At 41.0% G+C, this 24,775-nt stretch overlaps 1 long non-coding RNA gene across 1 annotated transcript in view; it reads left to right on the top strand.

The window, feature by feature from the left end:
* Positions 1–24,775, top strand: part of LOC146861808 (uncharacterized) — a 145,548-nt gene that overhangs the window by 62,524 nt on the left and 58,249 nt on the right. Inside the window, exon 2 of the long non-coding RNA XR_014978342.1 lies at positions 630–705. This is a non-coding gene — a long non-coding RNA (uncharacterized LOC146861808). The remainder of the gene's footprint in view (positions 1–629; positions 706–24,775) is intronic.

Below are 24,775 nucleotides of genomic sequence, written 5' to 3'. Positions count from 1 at the left end.
ACGCGAGTGTTACAAGGCGAACGAGCGCCCCAAGCGGCATACGGAGGAGCCGCACAGCAGGGAAGCCGGCCGCGTGAGGAGCGAGAACGTTCCCGCGGCCGGTCGGGACTCTGTAAGGGAAGAGAGAAATACAAACGCGCGCAATGCAACCAACATGCAGATCTTAGTCAAATAGCAGGCACAAAGTGTCAACAGATAAAAAACAGAGTAAGAGCACTTAACTGGCTGCGAAGCAGCGAAGAAAGAGGAGGAATGAGAGTGGACAGAGGACTTTACAGGATGTTATGGAAATAGTTGATGGACTAATGTACTCTACTTATCCCTGGTTGTAGGGAGTTGTAGTTTTTTATGGTTTTACACTGATATTTACGTATCTCTCTGGCTGCTGTGTGTTTGTTATTTCTAATAAAGCGAAGAGAGATGGCATAATCCGAAGCCTCCGGTCCTGACATAGAATTGCGTGAGATTAATATTTTGAAGTCAGGGCTTTTACAACTCCAGTTTATGGTCTACTTTTGTCTGCAATATTCATACCCCCCTTTCTGTAATTTGCCTTTCATAATGTTAAATAAAGGGGTTTAAAGCCATGTGGTGAATAATACTTGCCTCTTCGGATTGCTCTCTTACAGATTACACTGCCGAGAACTTGCGTGCATACATGGCAAAGCTTAGAGCCAACCGTAGATGTGTGGATGATAATGACAGGTGAGATATCTTTAGAAGATGAATATCTACTGTCCAGTAAATACATTTTCATTTTTTAAAATTGTTGCATTTACTTGTGTGCATATTTGAGTGATATTGTACACGTGCTTTCATTTACCTAGTCATACCCTAAATGCTCTCTTCCAGGTGCGGCCGGTGTGCTGGGAGAGCAACAGGGCAGGCGGGGGTTCATGCTCTTCTGCTCCTCTTCTACAGGTGGCACTGGCTCCCAGAATGCCCTGCGGCCAAGCCTGATGCTGTTCTCATGCATGACAGCAGCTTCAGGATTGGCCTGAGCGCACTCATTTTGTGCTCTAGGACAGACTGCGAGTCTGTTCCTGCTCTCTCCAACCCAGCTGCTTTGGGCCGGCTAAACCGTCACACGCAGTGAAGAGAGTGCACCTACCACTCCCCTCAGTGCCTGTCATCCCCAAAACCCTGCCCACAAAACTCAGCAGGAAATGAAAAATAAAGCAAGTGTTTATTATCGTTTAATTTTTCCTTTCCTGCCAGTTTTGGGGATGAGGCTCCTCCGCCATAGCGAAGGGGCTTCCGCTGCCCTCTTCAAGGATTATGAGGGAATACAGGTGTATTTCTTCTTCTATAAAAGTGAAGGTAAGCAATAGAAAACATGTAATCGCTATCTAAAACACACTAAATGTATAAACACATACAAAAAAATACAGGGTTTTTAATCACATACAGATTTATTTGGTCTTGCCAACACTCAATTACAATACTCGGTAACTACAGATTATATTTCTAATTCCTATTGGACATTGTTGCTTTGTTGGTGTTCAGTTTTACTTGTCAGTGCAAGGACAAAGAGTATATTTTAATTTTGTCAGTTCCTGGATCATGACATGTCAGTCATATCTGGTCATACTTGTGCCTAACAAAAGCCCAAGGCCTGGCCTATCTTGAGAGGGATTGGACTTCAGATGTAGCTTCTCTCAATGTTAAAACCCTATCTTTGGTTGAGCACTGATTTTTATTCTGATTCTGGTTATTATATCCTTTTTCACCCCTGGATGATTGTGACATACCCTAGGCCATATCCATTTCTCTTTTCCCCTTCCCAACTTTGAACTGAGCTCCTAATTTACTCCCACCTGTCTGGTCCCAGGCATGGGCCATTTCTGTGCTCTTTGAGCTGTTCATTTGCTGGCTTGCCATTTTGCTAATTCCTTTACACTTAAAGTATTTAGCCTTTCCGTAGGGCAAATAAACAAAAATTGGAAGAGCAAACAGGACTGAGCTATTTTAGGTACATTTGTACTTTGTTCTAGAAGCCATACATTAGGCGGAAAGAGGATTGCTGTATTTCTGCAGGAGCCATCCAATCCTCACTACAGTAGCTGAATATATAAATGGACCTTTATGGAAATGTATCCCCCACTCGAGCTATGTTAAATGAGTCTTAAGTGGGATGGGGGGGGATCCCGGACCCTCCGCAGAACAATGTTGCCCACCACTTATGGGTGGAATATTTTAAACCCCAGTACGCTTCTTCTATGGGTCCTATTGATCTAACCTTTTTCTCTGGCGAGGTGTTCACGTTAGGGGAAGTAGATAGGGCTCTGGATACCATTATCCCTAGTGGTGCTCCCGGAATGGATAATATTCCTGGAGATGTGTTTTTGAATTACAAAACCTCATGGCGCCTGTATATAAGATATTTAGCAAATGCTATTGCTTGTGGGGCTCCAATCCCGGCTTCTTGGAAAGGGGCTGAGATAATACCGGTTTTTAAAAAGGGGGACAAATCTGTTCCTGCCAACTATAGACCAGTAAGTCTTTTAGACTCCATCCAAAAGATCATGGGTAGACTGATTTTACAAAAGCTGTAGTCATGGATGGATGATGAACAAATCCTTACCCCACTACAAGCAGGTTTTCGCCCCCTTACAAGTACCATCGACCAGGTCTTCCGTTTTATTAACATCTATTGGAAGACAGTCGTATTGGGGAAAGGAGCCCTGTACGCTGTATTCGTTGATCTGAAAGCAGCCTTCGATCTGGTGCCACGACGTAGGCTGTGGGGTGTCTTAAGTGAAATGGCGATGCCTGCTGAATTGCTGTCTTTGGTCGTCTGCCTACATGAGGAAAATCATACACGGGTCCGGTGGGGGGCAAAGGGTGAGGTCACTGAATCATTCCCCGTTGACAGGGGAGTGCGCCAGGGTTGCATGCTTGCGCCTACCCTGTTTTCGCTCTTCGTGAACGGGGTGGCTGATTTCCTCTTGGAGACCCCCACCAATGCCCCTGTTCTGGCGAAAGAACACATACCTATCCTCATGTTCGCGGACGATACTCTGATAGTTTCCAAGACCCCTAGTGGCTTACAAAAAGCCCTTAGTAGGTTTGAGGACTTTTGTTCAACCCGGGGCCTTGTAATTAACACAGAAAAGACCAAATTTATGACATTTAATGAGCACAAATCCTTCCGGGGCAAGGTATTTATGAATAATGTACCTCTTGATAGAGTAGACACCTTCACGTTTCTGGGGGTTACGCTTCAGTCAGACATGAGCTGGTCTAAACAAATTAATATAGCTACCCTAAAGCATAAACAACAGGCTGGGATTCTCGCAGTTAATTTTAACACCTCTTTCTCCAAACCAATTAGCCCATTGATGGAGATTTATGATTTGAAAGTCCTAAGCTCCACTCTGTATGGTGCGGAGCTATGGGGGTTCCAGAACCTATCTACCATAACTGTTGCTGAAAACTCGTTTTTGCGCAAGGTCACCGGCGTCCCAAAAAGTACTCCCATGTGCCCATTATTGTTTGACTTGGGAAGGAAAACAGTGAGGGATCTGGCTAAACTTCGCCCTCTTTTATATTGGCGAAGATTGTGGTGTACGGTTGAACTTTCACATTACGCAAGAGGGTTAAAAGATGTAATGGACACAGATTGTTTCCATAGGATCAAATGGCTAGGGGAGATAAGGTTGTTGTTGATGAACCTAGGTCTGAGAGAACTTTGGGATGATTCCCAAAATGCTCCTTTTTCATCAAAGAAGATATTGAAGGAGAAGTATTGGGGCATGATAATGGCAAGAACACGAGCGAAGGGTGCAGTAAAACACCTGTCAGGCCGGTTCCTTGAACTGAAGATAAAGCCTGCACTAGAACATTATTGGGACTCTATTGAGAAACCTTTAGACAGGAAGTTATATTTCCAAATGAGGATTGGTACCCTACCCATTAGATCATTCACTGGCAACTGGGTTGGGGTTACTATGAAAGTCTGCCCAAAATGCTCAGATAAAGAAGAAACGGTTAGTCATTTGTTGTTTTTTTGCCCACTGTATAAAAAACCTCGGGCCATGTGGGTCATACCTATTTGTAAGCTTCTAGGCTTCAGGAAGCATGATGATGCCCTAAGAATCCTCACAACGGATTCTTCGCAGCCAATAGCAATTGCAATGGCTAAGTTTCTAGGTTGGGCCTGGTTCATCAGATCTAGGGTGTTGCTCCAGGTTAACTGATTTTAATGCTCTCAATTCCGAGGAGAGGTTGAACGATGGTATGAATTGTTTGGGATAATTTGAGTGTATATGTATTTTTATTCTCCAGAATCAATTTACTCTGCAGTATTTATTGTTTAATTCGTTTTTAAATGTTTTAGATCCAGAATATTTATTATCTTAATATATATGTTGTAATGTATGTGTTCTGCTTTTATGACAAAACTGTCGAATAAAGCTATTATTGAATTGAGAGGCAAAACCTTTTCAAAAGTATCCAAATAAAGAAAGCCCCTGATAAGGCTTCCGAAAAAAAACGTTATTGCTGTAAAATTTAGAATAAGAGATAGGCAATCTGATTTTGTGAACTATGAGTTATACAAATCCTATAACACTGCCCTCTTTAATAAATTGTGAAGCATTTCTTTTTTTCTGCTATTCCAAATTTTAATTGAGTTAACAAAGGCAGGATATGTTATCTACCCAAGTCAAAAAGAAAGATCATCCTGGAGTCATTCTGAAGTTATCGGATGATTTCAGCTAAACTACTCCTGTAATTGTCTGGGGAAGTCATCCCAAGCCATCCTAAAGTATGTGATTTAAGCAAAATATTTAAAAATTATGACTATAGAATCATCAATGAAACTACTCCAGGATTAGTTCCTGATTACTTCAGTGGAAAACATGTGATGATAATTTACTACTGGAGGATGATCCCATGATGATTTCAGGATTAGGCGGGATTACTCCAGGATGGGTTTCAGATTACTTTGGTGGAAAACATATGATGATAATTTAGTACTACAGGATGATCTCATAATGATTTTATGATTTAGTTGTATTACGCCAGGATCATCCTTGGGAGTATTTCAGGATGGGGCTGCATTACTACGGAATAATCACGTGATGACTACAGAATGATGCTGTTACTCAGGGATGATCCCAGAATAACTTTAGTACGAGGCTGTACAAGATGATGATGATGTCATGATGGTGGTGTACAACTCCAAGACGGTATCTGGTTATGTTACTGCTTGATGATTTCAGTATGGAGATGTATTACTCTAAGATGATCTTGAGTAGCAATGGGTAAATCTTATTTGACATACTGTGGAAGTTAAGAATTCCTCTTTTTAATTTTTTTCTGCATGGCAGATCACAGCTACAAAAACACATGACAACTGCCTAATGGGATGTCTCCAAAGAAGAGTGGATTTATTTCTGAACAGAAGAAAAACACTCACAAACTGATCTATGGAGGTGTGACCTGTCCTTTGTTACTCTGTATGAGTATACAGCATACAATTAGAAGGGACCAACCGTAGGGAGCTATTCTGATTGTCTAAAAGCAGCTATTCAGAATTAATGTCTATGAAGGCTGTGCTTAGACCCTTCTTATTGCCTTGTTAGAACTCATTCATCCTAGCACTGTCCTTGGTCGACCTGTCACAGATTGTGACTAGAGGGATGGGCAGGTATTCCCTTAGCAATTCAATGATCAGTATATGATACTTTTAGCTGTTTACTGTTTTATGTGTGCACAGAGAAGATTAAACCTGAAAAGGTAGATGTGGCTTTGAGTTCAATTCAGCTTATCAGAAACATTTACCAAGTCTTACCATTGAGGACTTTAGGATATGTTCAGGTTGCTCCAGGCCAGTCCCATGATTACTACATTGCAGGTTTTCTATGACCATCACTTCTACTATTACAACTTAATGGCATGGGTTTGTTAAGTTATTATACACAGCAGGGAAGCATGAATAACATTATTGTACTCATTTTAATCCTGCCACCTTTATTTTTTCATTTTGATCTTTGTCACTCCAATCAAGTAATTTTGTTGATGGCAGATGTTAAATTGAATGTTTAGGGGTTTGCACCATCAGTTCAGGATTTTTGTTGACTGAGTCATTGTGCATGCATGAGACATCTCAAGATACTGTGGCTGAGTGTAAGTAACCCTTCAAGTGGTTTTGTGAGTGGTCACATTGGTGCTGCCGTTTAGTGGAAGTGTGACTGTGGGATGTTAGCAACGGAAAGTAACTATAGTGGGTGATTGGTCTTGTGGGTTTGAGTTGTATACGTAGTTGACTGAGTGTGGGTTAATCAAATGGTGGGAGGGGCTACGGATCTTGGAGAGAATAAAGAAAGAATGTTTTGTGGGGCTCTGGGGTATTTTGAGTAATTTTAGTATGAAACATCAGAGAGGCCTGAAACCTGAGGAGGTGCTGCATGTATGTGCATGAGAGTGGTGGTTCAAACTGGTCTATGTCAGAAAAGGTGAGACTTTTTGGCCAGTCAGTGATGTTTTGAGTGGATGCTGTGAGTGACTTCAGGTGAATTGTGAAACTGGATCACATTACAAATACGGATGAACAGTGCCGTGAGTGTGGTGTAGAAGGTTTGGAGTGTGCTGTGAATGGTTGCAGGAATGTAGAAAGAGTAATGGCTACTGAAAAACATTGCTGGAATTGTGTGAGTGGATATGGGGCAGAGAAGCAATGCTGGGGATGAGTTATGAGTCATGTTGTGAAGGACTTCGATGAGAAATGAGTGGTGTGGAACGCAATTGCTGTGAAGTTGTGAATGAGTGTTGCAAGTCGCAGAGTTGTGAGTGATTGCAAGCTGGGATGTGAAATGTAAAAGAAAAGTTGCGAGTGGCTTGGTCATGCTGTGAGACACAGGGTAGGGTTTTTCGTAGCTGTGAGTGTGACATGAATAAATGTCTTGTGCAAATTATTACATAGGTGAGTGGTGTTTCATATAGCTGAGATTACTGAATTGTGGGAGCAAGTTTGACAGTGTGCAGGTGACTGCAGCTCATTGCTGGTGTGAGTGAAGGATGTAGTTGTGGCTAGTGTTGCTGATCTAAGGTGTGGTGTGGCTGACTGGTGTTGCTGAACAGCTGTGAATGGATGCTACATGAAGGTAAGTGATTTGAATAAAAGGTGTTCACAGCTGTTCCATTTGAGGTTGCAATAAATTGATAAAAATAATTCTTCTGGGTGGTGGTGTAGTTGCTAAGTCGGAAAATGACAGTCAGTGGCCACTGCAAAGGCGTGTAGTGAAAATCATTTAGAACTGGCCAAGTGCTACAAATGCCATAATAATGTGGCAAAGGGTAAAGCTAGTGGTTGAGATGTGAAATAGTTGTGTGGGCAAGTTATCCTGTATTTAAGTAATAGTTTAAGTGGTTGGTGCTGAAAGTAAGTTCTTTTGCAACTGCCTAAGGCAAGTGAATGGAGTGAGTGAGTGATGCAGTAAGTGGTGCTGTCATCATATATCATAGTGGTGTTCTGCAGAAATGACTGGTGTTGCGTGCAACTGATTGTGTACTGTGAGGTGTCAGTGAAAGGGTGATGAAAGCAAGTGATATTGCAATATTGGTTACAATTTGCGGCCAGTGTTTTGCGAGCAGTAAATAGTACATGTAGCCTGTACTAATTTTCAATGTATTTCAGCCATGATTTACAGCAGCATGGCTGCTGGTCAGCATGGTTGAAAGTTAGTGCAAGTCATATAGGACAGTGGCTTAGATGGAACTGGCTAAAAGTGGAGAGGCATAAAGTGGCATACAACAGTGTAGAGTGCCAGAGACTGGCAAAGATTAGAGTTGCAAAGAGTTCTATAGCGTGGAGCAGCAAAGAGTGAAGTGACTTAGAGTGGCATGGAGAAGAGTGGAACCATGTGGATTGATAGTACTACTGCACCAATTTAGAAGCATTGGCAAATCCAATTGTCTCGCCTATGTGTGAGCTCTTGGTTTTGTCAATGTCTTTCAGTCATGTTATACAGCAGCGTGGCTGCTGGGCAGCATGGTTAAAAGTTACAGCATGGCATATAGGGTAGTGGCTTCTATTAAACTGGTGTAGAGTAGAGTGGCTTAAAGTGGCATACAGTATAGTTGAGTGGCAGAGACTGGAGTAGCATAGAAGGGCATAGAGTAGAGTGGTGACGAGTAGAGTATATATATAAAAATAACTACACTGCAACAGTGACATTGTGCACCGGAGACATTGTACTTACTTTGCTTTCCAAGAAGGACATGTCAGCACAGGGCAGTATTGAAGGCTATTGGGGTCTAACATTAACACTAGACTGCCGGTGTATGTCTAAAAGCTATACCAATGCATCCTGGAACTTGCAGTGCCATGAGGGAAAGTCACATGACTATTGGCAAACAAGCACTTGCTAATGACTGTGATGTCACCCACCTGTGATCAAGGCGTAAGCTGAAATGCGTAGGGCTAAGTTTGCAGCAGAAACGCAATAAATACCTGTGCACTTTTAAACCGGGCTTGGCATTTCTTTGTTGGATATATATATATATACATAGATATATAGATATTACCTACTGGCGGTCGCCAGTAGGTAGTTATAGTTAGGACCACGTTTCCATAGGAAAACCTCAACATTCTATTTTGAATAACTTTGGCGCCGGTCGACGAATCCTCGCGAATTCCTCAAAATAGGTGGGGCGCTACGCTCCGCTCCTACCCTGAAAGTCTCGGGGGGATTCGTCAAGCGGGGGCTGAGATAAAAGGGGGGTCCCAAAACGCGTTTTTCCCATGCATTTTTCCATAGGACCTTTAGAACGAGCTACAGCCCGAACGGCTGAACAGAATTACTAGAAATTTGGCAGAGAGGTAGTCCCTAGGTCAAGGAAGTGCCTTTTGTAGGTTTGGTGTAAATCTGTTCAGTAGATTCTGAGAAAATAGCCTTTAAATCAATATATATATCTGAGCCCGCTTACGGTACGCTTACCGTACGCTTACCGTAAGCGTACGGTGGCGTGCGCGAGCGCGATTCTGATTGGCTCTTAGATCTTAGTAAACATTCGAATCGGCAGAAACCAGGAAGCGGCGTCCGCCATTTTGTCTCTCGCACTGAGTGTTATGTATCAAACATGATGGCCAAAAACATGTTACGGGGATGTTTTGACAACTCCCTCTCACATAGTCATGTTGAGGGAGTCCCCAAACATCCCCCAAGAGCAAAAACGGCATTATTTTTTTTTCGGCAATTTCGCGGGGTACGCTTACCGTACGCTTACCGTAAGCGTACGGTAAAAAATTATAAAAAAAAAAAATCCACACTTTCTCCACCCCGTGTGCAAATGGTGGCCGAAGGCCACCATTTGTACATGGCTTATCAGAGCACAGAAATTCCCAAAAAAATTTCAACAGATTACCTATCACAAGGAAGCGCATAATATGTCCTCCATGTGCGCACGGTGCGCGAAGCGCATCGTGCGTACATGGCCCATCTAGCGTAACGTGGGCACGGCACTAACTGCGTAAAGTGGGTGCGCGGTGCGCGAAGCGCACCGCGTGCTCACTGTGCGCGCACGGTGCGCGAAGCGCACCGTGCGCGCACGGAACGAACTGCGTTAAGTGGGCGCGCACGCCACGAATGGCGTAAAGTAACTTAGCATTTAAAAAACCGTACAAATTCACTGAAAAAACCATAGGTTTCACACACGTTATAGTTAGGAATTAGCATTTAAAAAACCTTGCAAATTCACTGAAAAAACCATAGGTTTCACACATGTTATAGTTAGCGGAAATTTTACTGATAAAAAACCAATGAAATTGCCCCGTTATAGTTAGTGCTGGCAACTATAACTCACGCGACCGCAATCTTCTGCTGATGACATATGTGTCTTTATGAAAAAAAAATATTTGTAATATATGTATAGCTAAAAATGTATGGAAGAAGACATGGGCAAATAAGTGTCTAAATACAGTATTAGCATCAGCAGAGGATTGCGGTCGCGTGAGTTATAGTTGCCAGCACTAACTATAACGGGGCAATTTCATTGGTTTTTTATCAGTAAAATTTCCGCTAACTATAACATGTGTGAAACCTATGGTTTTTTCAGTGAATATATATATAGATATATAGATATATATAGATATATTCACTGAAAAAAACATAGGTTTCAGACATGTTATAATTAGGAATTAGCATTTAAAAAACTTTAGAAATTCACTGAAAAACCATAGGTTTTAGGGAAAGTTATAGTTAGTTGGACATTTCACTCGTACAAAACCATATAAATTACCCCGTTATAGTTAGTTCAGCTAACTATAACTCATTCGCCCGCAATGCACTGCTGATGACGTCACATAATACATCACTCATGACATGGTCAGTGACATCACTCATGACATCACTGATGACATCATCCAATGAATGTGTGTCTTTCTGAAAATTAAATATTGTTTATATATGTAGATCTCAAGGTCGATGGAAGAATAAATGGGTATATAAGTGTCTAAATGGATGATTCTATTTTGTAAAATTGATTGTATAACGGACTGATTAAGTGTATCTTAGTGAATACATGGGTTACTGAGTAATGTTTAAATATGTAAATATCTGTATCAGTCTCTCACTTTGTGTATAAATGACTGCATGGGTTGGTGAGTAGCTACAGGAGTGTCTATATGGGTTATTGCTTGGTTTATCGAGTATCAGTATGAGTGTCTGAGTGTCTGTATGGTTCAGTGGAGGGTATTACTAGTGCATAGATGCATGAATGAGTACGTCACTGTTTGTATGTGTTGAAGACAGTATGTGTGCAGGACTGTATGGGTGGATGAGTGTGTGTATGGGTGTGTTAGTGAGTGAATGAGTGTCTCAATAGTGTCTTTATAAGTAACTACATATGTTTTAAACTAGTATATGTGAGTATTGCTGTATATAAGTGAGTATATGTGAGAGTGAGAGATTGGAGGAGTTCCTGTATGAATAATTATGTGTTTCTTTAAGTGATTTTTTAAAAGAGTAAGTATGTGTATCTTTATGTAGAAGTAAGTGTGCTGGTGTGTGTATAACTGTATATGCAAGTAAATGGATGTTTGATTCTTTATTAGCATGAGTGACTATGTGTGTGAGTAACTCTATGGATGAGTGGCAGTGTGTAACAGGATGTATAGGTGTATGAGTACATATGATGAGTGAGTACATGTATGAGTGAATATAAAGGACTGTTGGTGTATGACTGGATGTGTATGTAGATCTTAGAATTACTGAGTAGGTTGTTGTAACTGGTATTGGCATGACCATTGTTTAGAAAATGTTAGTTTCTATTTTTGAGTGTGTGTATCAAAGGTTATATTAGGGTGAGAGGAGGTCTGCCACTCTATCACGAGTATGATGTCATCAGTGATGTAATTTGAGATGTCATGAGTGATGTCACTGACCATGTCATGAGTGATGTAATATGTGACGTCAGCAGCAGTGCATTGCGGGCGCACGAGTTATAGTTAACTGAACTAACTTTAACAGGGGAATTTCTATGGTTTTGTACGAGTGAAATGTCCAACTAACTATAACTTTCCCTAATACCTATGGTTTTTTAAGTGAATTTCTAAGGTTTTTTAAATGCTAATTCCTAACTATAACATGTCTGAAACCTATGGTTTTTTCAGTGAATTTCAAAGGTTTTGTAAATGACAATTTTTAAATGTATTAATTATTATATTTATTTTTTGATACTGATTTACTACATTTTTTTAAACTATTTATTTTTAGATATTTTATTTTTTAAATTACATTATAATTACATTATAAATTACATTACAAAATATACTTTCCCAGAATGAATTACTTTAGTTTAAATACTTTGAAAATAGGCAATGGACTTTTAAGTACAGTAGTTACAGTTGTTGTAATGGGTAACACAATTTCAAACCCAATGCAACATTGAGCTCAATGGGAATTTCTAGTTAAATGCAATTAGTTACTTTATGGATTACTTTTCTAGCCACAGGACTGGATTCTAGATTCAGTCATGGGACATCTCCTGTAAACAGCTGAGTAAAAGCTTTTTGGTTACACTAGTGATTTTTAAGGAATATTATTGTATTTTAAAAGTTGACACTTAGAAACTTTTCTGGTGAAAACCAAACAATGGATTCCTATGGAAGGAAATACAAGTTACTGGTAAGTATGGTTAGAATTACTTTGCAGGGTCAGTGCTGGACTAAAAGATGCAGAACTGGGTTCTCTCCTGATAGCAGGTGAGTAAATCGGAATTCGTTGTTCGGATGATATTAGGTGAATATTTTAAAGTTCAAAAACTCCACACTTAGAAGAATTTCCAAGTAAAATCAGGCAATGTTAGCCTATGGAAGGAAATTCAAGTTACTGGTAAGTACGGTTAGAATTACTTTTCAGGATCAGTACTGGGCTCAAAGATGCAGCACAGAGGTCTCTCCTGATAACATGTCAGTAAATCAGAATTTGTTGTTCGGATGATTTTAGGTGAATATTTTAAAGTTCAAAAACTCCACACTTAGAAGAATTTCCAAGTGAAATCAGTCAATCTTAGCCTATGGAAGGAAATTCAAGTTACTGGTAAGTACAGTTAGAATTACTTTTCAGGATCAGTACTGGTCTCAAAGATGCTGCACTGAGGTCTCTCCTGATAACAGGTGAGTAAATCGGAATTAGTAGTTCGGCTGATTTTACTTCGGTCCAGTATATATAGAGCCACTTTCCTACACCATCCCCTCCCTTCACCACTGTGCAAACACGCCCTGTGGCGCGTTTTAAGTTGGGGAAATTATTCCCTTTCAATCCTGGGTGTCCCTAGAGACCAATTAGCACACTAGGTACATCCAGTAAGCGCCACAGAGCTGCGTTGCAGAGAGGTGTAAAAAGGGGCGTGGCCTCTGAACACCTGTCTGCAGCGCAGCTCCCTGGCGCATACTGGAAATACCTGTTGGGCTATTTGGCCCTCAGGGACCTTCAGTTTTGAAAGAGAATCCATTCCCCAACTTAAAATGCGCCACAGTGGTAAAGGAAGGGGGCGTGTTCTGAGGTGACATGTCTGCAAACACGCCATGTGGCGCATTTAAAGTTAGAGAATTAATTCCTCCTCAATCCTGTGGGTCCCTGGGGGCCAACTAGCTCACCAGGTACCTCCAGTATGCACCAGGGGGCTGCGTTGCAGAGAGGTGTTCAGAGGCCACGCCCCTTTTTACAACACTCTGCAATGCAGCTCCTTGGGGCTTACTCGAGGTACCTGGTGGGCTAGTTGGCCCCCAGGGACCCTCAGGATTGACAAGGAAATAATTCCCCAACTTAAACCGCGCCACAGGATGTGTTTGCACACATGTGAACTAAGGCCCCGACCCCTCCCTTCACCACTGTGCAAACGCACCCTGTGGCGCGTTTTAAGTTGGGGGATTAACTCCCCTTGAGGGTCCCTGGGGTGCAACTAGCCCACCAGCTACCTCCAGTAAGTGCCACAGGGCTGCGTTGCAGAGAGGTGTAAAAAGGGGCGTGCCCTCAGACCACCTCTCTGCAACGCAGCCCCCTGGCGCATACTCGAGGTTTCTGGTGGACTAGTTGGCCCCAGGGACCCCCAGTATTCAAGGGGAATTCGGTCCCCCTCTGCAAAAGCGCCCCTCTGCAAATGCGCCAGGGGGCGCGTTTGCAGAGTGCTACAAGAATGGGGCGTGGCCTCTGGCGCAATGCCGGTCTTTTTCTTTTTTTGTGTTTAAGAAGGGGGACTGTGTAGCCCCCCTTCTTTTCCTAATATTTTGGCCCTGGGGACCCCATCCCCCAAGGTCTGCCCCCTAATTATTTTTTTTTTAAATAAAAAATTCAGGAAGGGGGCCGTGTGGCCCCCCTCCCAAGGCCATAATCGGCCCGGGAACCCATCCCCCGGGCATGGCCCTTTAAAAAAAATATATATATATTGCATACAGGAGAGGGGCTGCCTTGCCCATCCCCCGGGGCCAGCCTTTTTTTATTGTAAACAAAATTACATATTGGGGAGAGGGGCGCATGGCCCCCCTGCCGGGCCACTTGTAGCCCCGGGGACACCATCCCCCGGGACCTGGCCTCTCGTTTGGAACCATGGAGGGGTCCCCAATACCCCCACGGTCCCAGCCAGCTCCCTGCGTCCTGCGGGAGCCGGCATTGCTTTTCCACAGGGGGAGCAGCTATCATGCTGCTCCACTTGTGGAAAAGCATTTTGCTTTGCTATTTGCAAGAGAGAGCAGGTTTCCTGCTCTATCTTCCAAATACCAAAGCAGTTTGCTAAGACAGGGTGGGTGCCGCGAGGGTCCCGCCCTGCCATAGCAAACTACAGTGTCCCTGGGGTGGGCACCCCGGGACACTGCAGGAGCCGGCCCTGGGGGTTGGCGGTCCCCAGGGCCACAACAAGGCTCCAGGAGGGGGGCCGCGTGGCCCCCGTCCCATATTTTACAAAGCCCCGGGAGTGGTGGCCCCCCGGGGCTGGGGGGTCCGTCACGGACCCCTCATTTTGAATCTTTAGTGCCCCTGGGAGGTGGTGGTCCCCGGGGCGCATGGGGGGCTGTGTGCCCCCCCACAATGTTAATAAAGTAGAGCCCCGGGGGGTGGTGGTTCCCGGTGCTCAGGGGGGCCTTAGAGTCCCCCCACAATAAACTATTAAGCCCCGGGGGGTGGCGGTCCCCGGGGCTGCGGGGGGGCTGTGTGCCCCTGCATTTATTCATACTTTGCCCTGGGGTGGCGGTCCCCTGGGCAGTGTGGGAGGATTGGGCCCCCCCAAAACTTTATTTATAACATGCCCCCGGGATTTGGCCCCCCAGGGGCTAATATTCAATGAAGCGCGGGAGCCCACACTTCATTTTTTTTGAATCAGCAGGATCTGTGCACCCAGCGCGGATTTTGCCGATTTAAAAAAAAAAATTGGGGGGGCCTGGGGGTCCTTGTGGGACCCCCTAAGCAGGCCTAGGGGGTCAGGGTGTTTCTAACCTGCCCCCTTTTTGCGTTCTGCATGTTTTTTCTTCTCTTTTCTTGTGCCTCGGTACAACCGACAACACTTCCTGGTTTGGAGTGTTGACAGCCAATTAGCATACAGCTCATGCTCGGTATGGTGCGCGGATCCACCGCGCCCATAGATATATCTATGATTTTACTTTTGATTCTCTCAGGAACTACTGAACGTATTTACACCATTTAAGCAAAAGGCACGAGTGTGAACCAAGGGCTACCTTTTTGCCAAATTTGGTGTAATTCCGTTCAGCAGTTCGGGCTGTAGCTGCGACTAACGGTCCCTATGGAAAATTGCTTGGGGAAAACACATTTCGGGACCCCCCTTTTTTCTCGGCCCCCGCTTGATGAATCACCCGAGACTTTCAGGATAGGAGCGGACCGGAGCGGGCCACGAGTTTTGAAAATTTCACGAAGATTCGTCAACCGGCGCCAAAGTTATTCCAAATAGAATGTTGTGGATTACCTATGGATAATAGGTCCTAACTATAACTACCTACTGGCGACTGCCAGTAGGTAATATATGTATATGTATATACATATATATATATATAACACCAATGAGTCTGACACGCCAGGAATTTAACAACTGGTTTTATTTCAAAAATTCATTACAGCGCGTGGCATGCATGTATGTAGAAATGCCGTGGCAAACGTGTTTCAGCTTAGGCTTTCCTCAGTGCCTCGTTTCTACGCCAGTTCTTACACCAGGGGCTGTTTATAATCACAAGGTGGTGCTGTAGCCACTCCCAAGGTCAGAATGTTAACAGGTGTGCTGCATTGATCCTCGCGGTGGCCTGAGGCTTGTTGTATGCTGGTAATTGTAGTGCAATGGGGTAACCCATTCAGTGATGGGTCTCTCCACACATATATATATATATATATATATTCACTGAAAAACCATAGGTTTCAGGGATGTTATAGTTAGCTGGACATTTCACTCATACAAAACCAGAGAATTTTCACTGTTATAGATAGTTCAGCTAAGATGTCATCAGTGATATCATCAGTGATGTCACTGACCATGTCATGAATGATGTAATATGTGACATCATCAGCAGTGCATTGTGGGGACGTGAGTTATAGTTAGCTGAACTAACTATAACGGTGGAATTTCTCTAGTTTTTTATGAGTGAAATGTCCAACTAACTATAATGTCCCTGAAACCTATGGTTTTTTCAGTGAATTTCAAAGGTTTTTTTAAATGCTTATTTCTAACCATAACGTCCCGGAAACCTATGGTATTTTCAGTGAATTTCAAAGGTTTTTTAAATATGAAACTACTATTCTGCTTTTGTCTTTAGAACTCTTTTTTCTAACTTTTCCACAACATAAAAGAAAAGAAAATGTAAAACTGTTGTGTAATGTAAAGAATTTCATAAATTACAGTGTTACTTATCAAATAATAAAACATAATTTTATATTTTGAAAACATATTTTTCTCCCGTTATCAGATTCTACTTAACTTTACTATTCACAGTGATGTCAGTGTAGTATCATCATAAGCACCTGGGAAAAAAAAAATCAATTAGATTGTGAAAAAAAAACAAATGACTAATTCTTGCAAGCACAATACGAAATCAACACAAATAACAAATCCAGTACTATTTCCAATTTTTAAATCTTACTTTTACTCTGTAGTTTCCATTCACACTTTTCCTCAAGGCCAAATAATGTGTCAACAATTTTTTTTTTTTTAATTATCCAGTACGAATTCCTTAAAGCATCTTACCATTTTCCCTCTAGGCCGATTAATGTATCTAACATTTTTGTTTTAGAAATATTAAATAAGATCTGGGTAATTCATAAGGCAATCTCGGTTTTATTTCCAAGTGTGTATCATTACATTGACAACGAGAACATTTCATATCATGATTTGCTTCTTTTATTAATTTTGGAAAAGGTACAGATTTGCAGTCAGATATTGTTAAATATAGAAATCGTTCTCTGTCAACTATAGTGCTGGAAGTTAATGAACACTGTTCACATTGTGATCCCATTTATAACTGAGTCTAAATAAACTCTCAATCTGGATTCCTTAATCTTCTAATACTACAAGCATAACCATCAGAAACTCTTGTGCATCTTGTTGAATATTAGGGCTGAACGTTAAAGATCCAGTACATGTATCCAAGAGTTGGCGAATACCAGAAGCAGTATGGATCTTACTTCTGTCAGTTCTTAATTGGTCAAATAAAGTATAAAGAGCAAAACATAATCTTTTTTCCTGACATTCCATAATTTCACTATAAAGATATTCTAGATAAAATATAACGTTTAGAATAACATTACCATAGCAGTTGACACCAGAAGCATTTTCTAATTGGTATCCCACAACATCATCACTTGCTTGTATTTTCTGCTTCTTTGCATCTTTCCTTTTCTCTTGAATTTTGTTCTGCTTTTCAACCAGATTTGATTCATCAATATGTTTCCATTTTGAACACATAACACGTTTTTCATAAATGGGATATTCACCTAAAGTTGGTGCATAAAGTCCTCTTAAACGATTATATTCGCTTACACAATTTACATCAGCACTAACCTTGTTTTCATCGAAGACAATTAAATACAAACCAGACAATGTTCTAACTCGAGATAATGCAACATATGCCATTCCCTCTTTAAACACAGTTCTTCCAACATACACTAAAGCATTATCTACACTTAAACCTTGAGATTTATGAATGGTTATTGCATATGCTAAAGAGAAAGGAAACTGTTTACTACGAACATGCAAGTCTTTTACCAGCAAAAAACGTACAGTACAACGCCCAATCTGTCTTACCTTTGTAATCTGATCAAATTTAATTTTCAAAAATTAAACTGCATTTCTGTTTTGATATTTTACAATTTCAACAACTTTCCACATTGTTCTATTCACTAAACCTACTTCTATATTCAAGTTACGCCTCAAAATGACTCAGCAGTTTATACATACATCTACATTTTTTTCTAAGCCAGAAGTTTTTGATACAGACTTTTCCAAAGAATCCAATTTAGTCTGTAGTTTATTTGAAAGAAGAATTGCTATTCCTTGATGCCCGATTTTATCAATAGCTTCAATGTGAACCATTTCTTGATTTTCCAATTTCAGAAGCTCTTGAATAAATGTATAGCACTCTTCCACTGTAGGCATTAGGCGAACTATAGACTTTTTTCTGTAATGTTCTTGTACAGTACTGCTGCTGGTGTGTTTCCAGTTGTAAACAAGTTCTTTATTAGGCTACTTTGTAAAGCTTGTTTATCATGTTTCCTTAGAACACCAATTCTTACATCTTTTAGAATATTTCCATACTCTTCCATACTCTTCATCACTTACTTGTCTTGCTTGTTCTTTATATTCAAAATTTAACCAGAGATTCACATTTCCAATACTTCCCAAAGATTTCCTATTGTCTTCATGCAGAAGAGTTTTAAAGGCTGGTTCTCCTTTTACAGGAGTTAGTAGTAGCAGATCTCCAATTACAATTAAATGTTTTCCTCCATAGAGAACATTTTAATCTGTTTTTAATACCTGTTCCATTCTTAAATGCACGAAAGCAAGCATTACGTTTGAGACCATGCTCACCTCATCAATAATTAAAAGTTTCATCTTCTTCAGCACTCTTGACATTTCATAGGAAGCTTCTCCAGACAACTTCTGATATTCTAATTTGTTATCATGGTCGACTGGTAACATCAGTAATCTATGCAAAGTTATTCCTTTAACATTGTGTTCAGCAAATCCAGTTGGAGGTGTTACCATACAAGATAAATGTGAACCAGTAGTTTTTTGAAGATAACAGGTCAAAGCTTTAATTAAAAAACTTTTACCCATTCCAGCTTGACCACTAATATACATCAGAATCGGTTTAAATGATGAACATACACATTCTTTTTTTTCATGTAACAAACCAAGTTCTATTTGTTCTCTCACTTGTACATATATTCTTTTTAGTTCAATATTTACTTGTTCTAACTTTTCCAATGTAATATTCTCCTCCTGTGCTTGTTGCATTACAATTTTGACTTCATGCATAGCAATTGCTGCTTCATTTTCCACTATTGGATGCCCAAGTGGATCTTGACTACATGGACCAGAACTTTGACTATATTGACAACTTTCATTAGCAACTTCAGCTTTAATAGTCTTTTTCTGTTCAACTTCATCATACAAATATGTAGGGAAAATTGAACATGCAATGCTATCTTTACATGCATTAAAAGAATCTTCGAAGCAGTCAAAATCTCCAAGTAATTCACTTTCGCAACGCCATGGTTTGAACAGTTGGAGAAGTGCTAAATAGTAAAATTCTCGCTTATCTTGAGTTTCACAGCTGAGTTTCTTGTGGTTGATAAGGTTCCCTTTTGTGTGTTTTACTAAAAAATCCATGACATCCAACCACTGCATATTTTCCTTCTTTTAAATTCTGTTTAACATTTCTTTTGAAGCTGTAATGTTGAAGTACTTCATACAGATATAGCTGTTCCAGATGTCGACTCCTTCCTTCCTGGTTCATTTGCTGTTAAGTATTCAATTTCTTCTAATGATTTCAACATTCTATTCCGTGAGCAGGCAAGACCTAAACTTACCCAAACGATCCCTCGTGATTTTGAATATAAACTGGTAGAGGACAAGCAGTATGAACATTCATAGGATTAAATTTCTCTGTGGGAAAGCATTTTTAAAGTAAAGCTGTACAATTTTTTGCCAATGCTCTTCTCTTGTGCAATTTCCTCCCACATTTGTTTCTTCTCGGTTTTTTCTGATTTCGGTATGTATGATGTTACTTAGAGGTCCATTAGGATGACGGGCGGAAAAGCACCCCGACCGCAATGATAGCAGGAAAACACCACCCGCCAGGATCGCGTGAAAACCGACGGTCCAATTATTATGCTCCGCAGTGGAAATCCAACCACGGGGGTCGGATAGCGGAGGTTAACATTGTGGCAGGTGGTGCTGCCAGCAGCACCGCCGCGATGTCCAAACAAGCATGCCCTGCATGTTCCTGCACTGTGTTGCAAGCACTGCACAGTGCCTGCCACCTGGTGTAGGGACATGTAGAGGGTACCATGGGTACCTCCCAGTGCACCCACACACCCCCCAACACATTGGGGGTCTGCAATGGATCCCCGGAGACATTTCCGCATGCCTCTACATGGCGGTTCCACCGCTGCAGAAAGCTGGCTACCGCCGACATCATAATCGTGCCGGCGGTGCTTGGCCCTGATCGCCACAATTGTAGCGATCCAGCTCCGCACGCCAGGCAAGTGGGCGGACTGCAACCAGCGCAAAAGTGTTGGGTGGGAAATCACACCGCTGCGGTCATGACCGCAATGCTAATCGGACCGGCGGTGTTCAGGGCTTTGATGGTGGGTGGAGGACCGCCGCCGGTCCGGCAGTTGTTACTGCCCGCCCGGCGGAAAACATCCGCCCTCCATCCTAATGGACCCCATAGTGTGCCACAGCAATTGAGTTGTCTGCAACATACTGGATGTCCATGTTTGCATTCCAAATTTTTAAAATAACCGGATTGCAGTCATTAAGATACTTTGACAGTTCTGTTCTTTTTAAGTTGTAGGTATTCTTTGGAGATGTGCGAGTTATTGTGTGCCTTACAGAAAGAAAAAGAATTTACTCTTCCTTTAGAAATTACTGGACGTGGAAATCCAAACCGACACTTGGTATAAGATTTTCCTTTAGACCTGTATTTTCGTCGGCAGTACTTTCCACAACAGTGACTTAGGAAATGTAAAACTTGCTGTCTCAAGCTTCTATCTCCTCCTTCTCTTGGAACCTCACATGTCACATACTGTTCAATGAAAGCCAATACTATTTCATCTGATTCACTTCCAAATTTAGGTGCATCCTTGATCAATAATAACATATATATATGAGGAGCACCTCTTGCTTGGTACTCCTTTCTCTAAAAGAAATCGGTAACTTCTCCAAGAGGTGGATTCTTTTTTTTGCAGATGAAAGACATTTACAGGATCCAAAGAACACAGTTCTCCAAGTGTCTTCATTTCAACATTCTTTATATTGGAATTTGCTTCTCGTAGAAATTCAAGCAACTCTTCCCATGCATACTCTGCACAGCTGAGTGTCACAAACCATGTTGGTGTACCTATGTTCCATAACATACACTTCTGTTCTCCATGATGACGATACCAATAATCATTTGTTCCTCATTGACATGCCATCAAATTAATTAACTGTGCTTCTAAAATTTCATCTGTTTCTTGAACTTTCTCCACAAATTATTTAGCTGAAGTGATTGATGAACTCCAGTTTTCAGTATGTGGTTTACTGCATAGTACAGAGAAGACAGATCACTTTCAAATAAAAGGTGAAATATATATGGAATACACTGCTGGAATCTAGGATCTTCAGAGTATAATCTTGTTGAGCGATATTCTGTAGCTGGAATTCTTACAGTTCAGTCAGTTCGGTCATCATATGGTCCACATTCTCCAGCAGGAAACAGCTGTGGAAAACAACGAGCTTCTAAGCTTTTCTCCCATACTCATTGGAGTTCCCTTTGCTTTTTTCATTTGAAATAACTCAATGCTGTTTTCTAGTACTTCTTTTGAATGTAGAGGACACATTGTGTAATGTTCATAAATCTCTTCACTCCTTGACTTGTCCACTTTCTCTATTTGACCACTTGAAATGTCAGATTCATCTTCCAAACTTATTACCTGTTCTTCCACATTTACATTTTTATAAAAAATATTATTCTCCAAAAGATATAAAGAAGCCTTTTGAAGTTTTTTAACATCAACAAATTCTTGCCATATTTTTCGACTCTTTGTTGGTACTCCATTTACTAGAATGGCTACTGCTTCATTTTCATATTTGTCTCCACCAACAATTTAAATATTTTTCTTAAAAACCACTCTTCCTTTCAGCCCTCTTTGTAAGTCTGTTGGTGGCAGTTTACCTGTTTTTGGCTCCATGCGAATTATAATTTGAAATGGATGAAGAGAATGAATTAGAACTGACTCATATTTATTCAAATCTGCCAGTTCCTCTTGAATAGCTACTAATTCTAACTTAATATGTACTGCTCTAGCAGGCTTTTTGTTCTCTTGTAATTTGTTATAACAATATTTACAAACACGTTGATCATTGCCTAATTCAAATTGATCTTTCACTAAAAAGTAAGTTGCAAATTCCTTCCATTTATCATTTTTTTTCTTTTCAGATTTGAAATACAAATCAACATTCCTAGTTTGAATTTTATAATTAGTACGTCGACAACAAACACAAACATAGTTTGGAATTTCAGAGCACAGTATGTTAAACTTTTCAATTTTTTCGTCAAACTGATCAATGCTAATCACTTTCCCATCTTCTTCAACATTTGTATTGTCAATCTTTCACTTTCTGTACACTGCTCTTCTGCACCAAAATATTGGAACTGAATATCTTCACAATTTGTTTGTACATCTGATAAAGAACCGCATAAAAGAGCTGTATTTAGTTCACTCAAACATAATGTAGGACTTTTTACATAGTACACTTGCCTTACAAACTTCCACATTTCTGAATGGTGTACTGCTAACATCCTCAAGTGATGAAAAACACTTTTACACACTTTTCTTGAAAGACAAGCCAGAGAATGCCCATGTTTCTCAGTATATTTGATTACATTACATGGATCTAGTCCTTGTAACAACCTAATCTTCTGTTTTACACTTTCCTGTGCATATTCTCGTAACAAATTTCGGATTATATCAATAGATTCCTGTCGAATACTATAAATACCGCTACAACCCCACTTATACTAGGAGCTTGTGTGCGTTTCCCTTGCACTTCTTCAGCTATTATCTGTTCTGCACTAATGGCAACCATTTCCTCTTTTGGAACAGGACAACCATTCTGAACTTCGTAGCAATGACCTCCAGTATCAACTGCAAATGGTAAACTATTTTCTTGGAAGTAACTCTCTTCATTAAAAAAAGGTTCACTATTAGATGTATGTTTCCATTGTCCCCTGAAGATTTTACAAAAGTTGCTTCTGTTTACACATCTTTTTTTTTTACTTTTGTCTTTCAGAATCGTCATTGTTTTATCCAACACTTTCATCCTCTTCAAAATCAAAATTAATATTTTTTGTTTTAACTTAAAAGCAGTATCCACTATGCTTTCAACACACTGTTTCTCTTCCACTTGCATCACTTTCTTTTTATATTTGCGGCATCCTTTTATTAAATTCTGAATTACTCTATTTCGAAAAAATCTTTGACGAATTTCTTAAAATTGTTTTTGTCTATGGGTAACAAATACTCTTTCCTTATCATGATTTTGTTTCTTGCAATTTGAAGTCGAAGTTTGCTTCTCCTTACTTGACGAATCCTTCTTTTTCCTTTTTGTGATGTTATTTTCTTTAAATGTTCGTAATACTTATAAAAAAAATGTCTAGTGTTTTTACCAGAAGAAACTCTTTTTGTAGTACTCTCATTTACTTGTGATCCACATTTTTCACTTTTCTTTAAGTAGATTGCCTTTTTTTTCTTCTTTTCTTCTCAGTTCTTCTAGGCATTTTTAATTTTGAATCCAATCAAAATAATTTACTGATAAAGAAAAAAAAGTTTCAATTGTTTGTTATATCTGTTCAATATGTCAAAATAATCACATACAATTACATAAGTTCCACTGGCAGTTTGCAGAGGAAATGCTATATGGTACTAGAGCAGAATAGGGGAACAGTAGGGTGGCAGGTAGTGTCACCGGACATACAGCATGTATTTATTGATTTATTTAGATTCACCTTCCCGTTTTATGTGACTCCCCTACCCTACTTTCCCCTCGCCCCCCCGCCCCACCCGACCGTCCCATGCACCCCACCATCCCACAGCACTTCCTCTGCAACCCACTACAGATGACTTTGTAGATACTATTTTTGTAAAATTGTGATCTGTATACTTAGAGTAATATTTTCAACTAAATGGCACATGTAAACGTTGCCCTTATTAGTTTAAGACTTATATCGGCAACTTAGCAAGCATAACACTGCACCATATTAGCAAAGATATCGTACAGACTTATATTTCATTGTGGATGTACATAAACAAATGCAGATCAATTGTTAGAGAGCAACAAAAACAACCAACATGGCGATGGAGAGGGGGGGAACCATTAAGTAAGGTGTTATTCCCAATTTGGTAATGTGCCAGCCCATTCCTGTACGGAGCTGTAACACCAGCAGAAAACCTCGTAAGTACGTTAATTTACATTCACGTGTGCTTTACCACTGCAACCAACACTTTGTACCCCTGAGACTACTGTCTTGAAAAATAAACAAACAGAGCTTTATCTAGTATAGAAATAGCACACAGTGGAGTGAGACATCGCCTCCGCCACCACACGACCTGGCTCGTACAGGGAGAGCTGCGTGCCACCGGCTCCTAGAGGGACAGCTGCCTTCCCGCTTGCAGACGAAGAGATGAGGGCTGCCTCGCAGAGGGACTGCTACAGACCGAGTCTCATAGGGAGAGCTGCAGCCTCTCGGCTTGCAAAAGAATATCTGCGACCGCTAATGTGGGGTGAGGGAGGGTGAAGGGAGTATCTGGCAGAGGGAAAGCTGCGGTATATTTCCAGTATTGACTTGCAGAGATGGACCTGCGGGTCCAACGGCTTTTAGAGGGAGAACTGGGAGCCTTTGGCTTGCAGAAGAACAGTTGCATGCCAGTTCACAGAGGGAGAGCTGCGGCCCGGATCGCACAGCAGCAGCTGCGGTCTGTTACAGGCTGGTGATGTGGGTCAAATGAGGGTGAAAGGGGTATCTGGCAGAGGGACAGCTGTGGTATATTTTCAGTGTTGGCTTGCAGAG

The sequence above is a fragment of the Triturus cristatus genome, chromosome 2_2 (genome assembly GCF_964204655.1).
Source record: "Triturus cristatus chromosome 2_2, aTriCri1.1, whole genome shotgun sequence".
NCBI classification, from domain to species: domain Eukaryota; kingdom Metazoa; phylum Chordata; class Amphibia; order Caudata; family Salamandridae; genus Triturus; species Triturus cristatus.
This window is presented reverse-complemented; position numbering and strand designations above follow the sequence as displayed.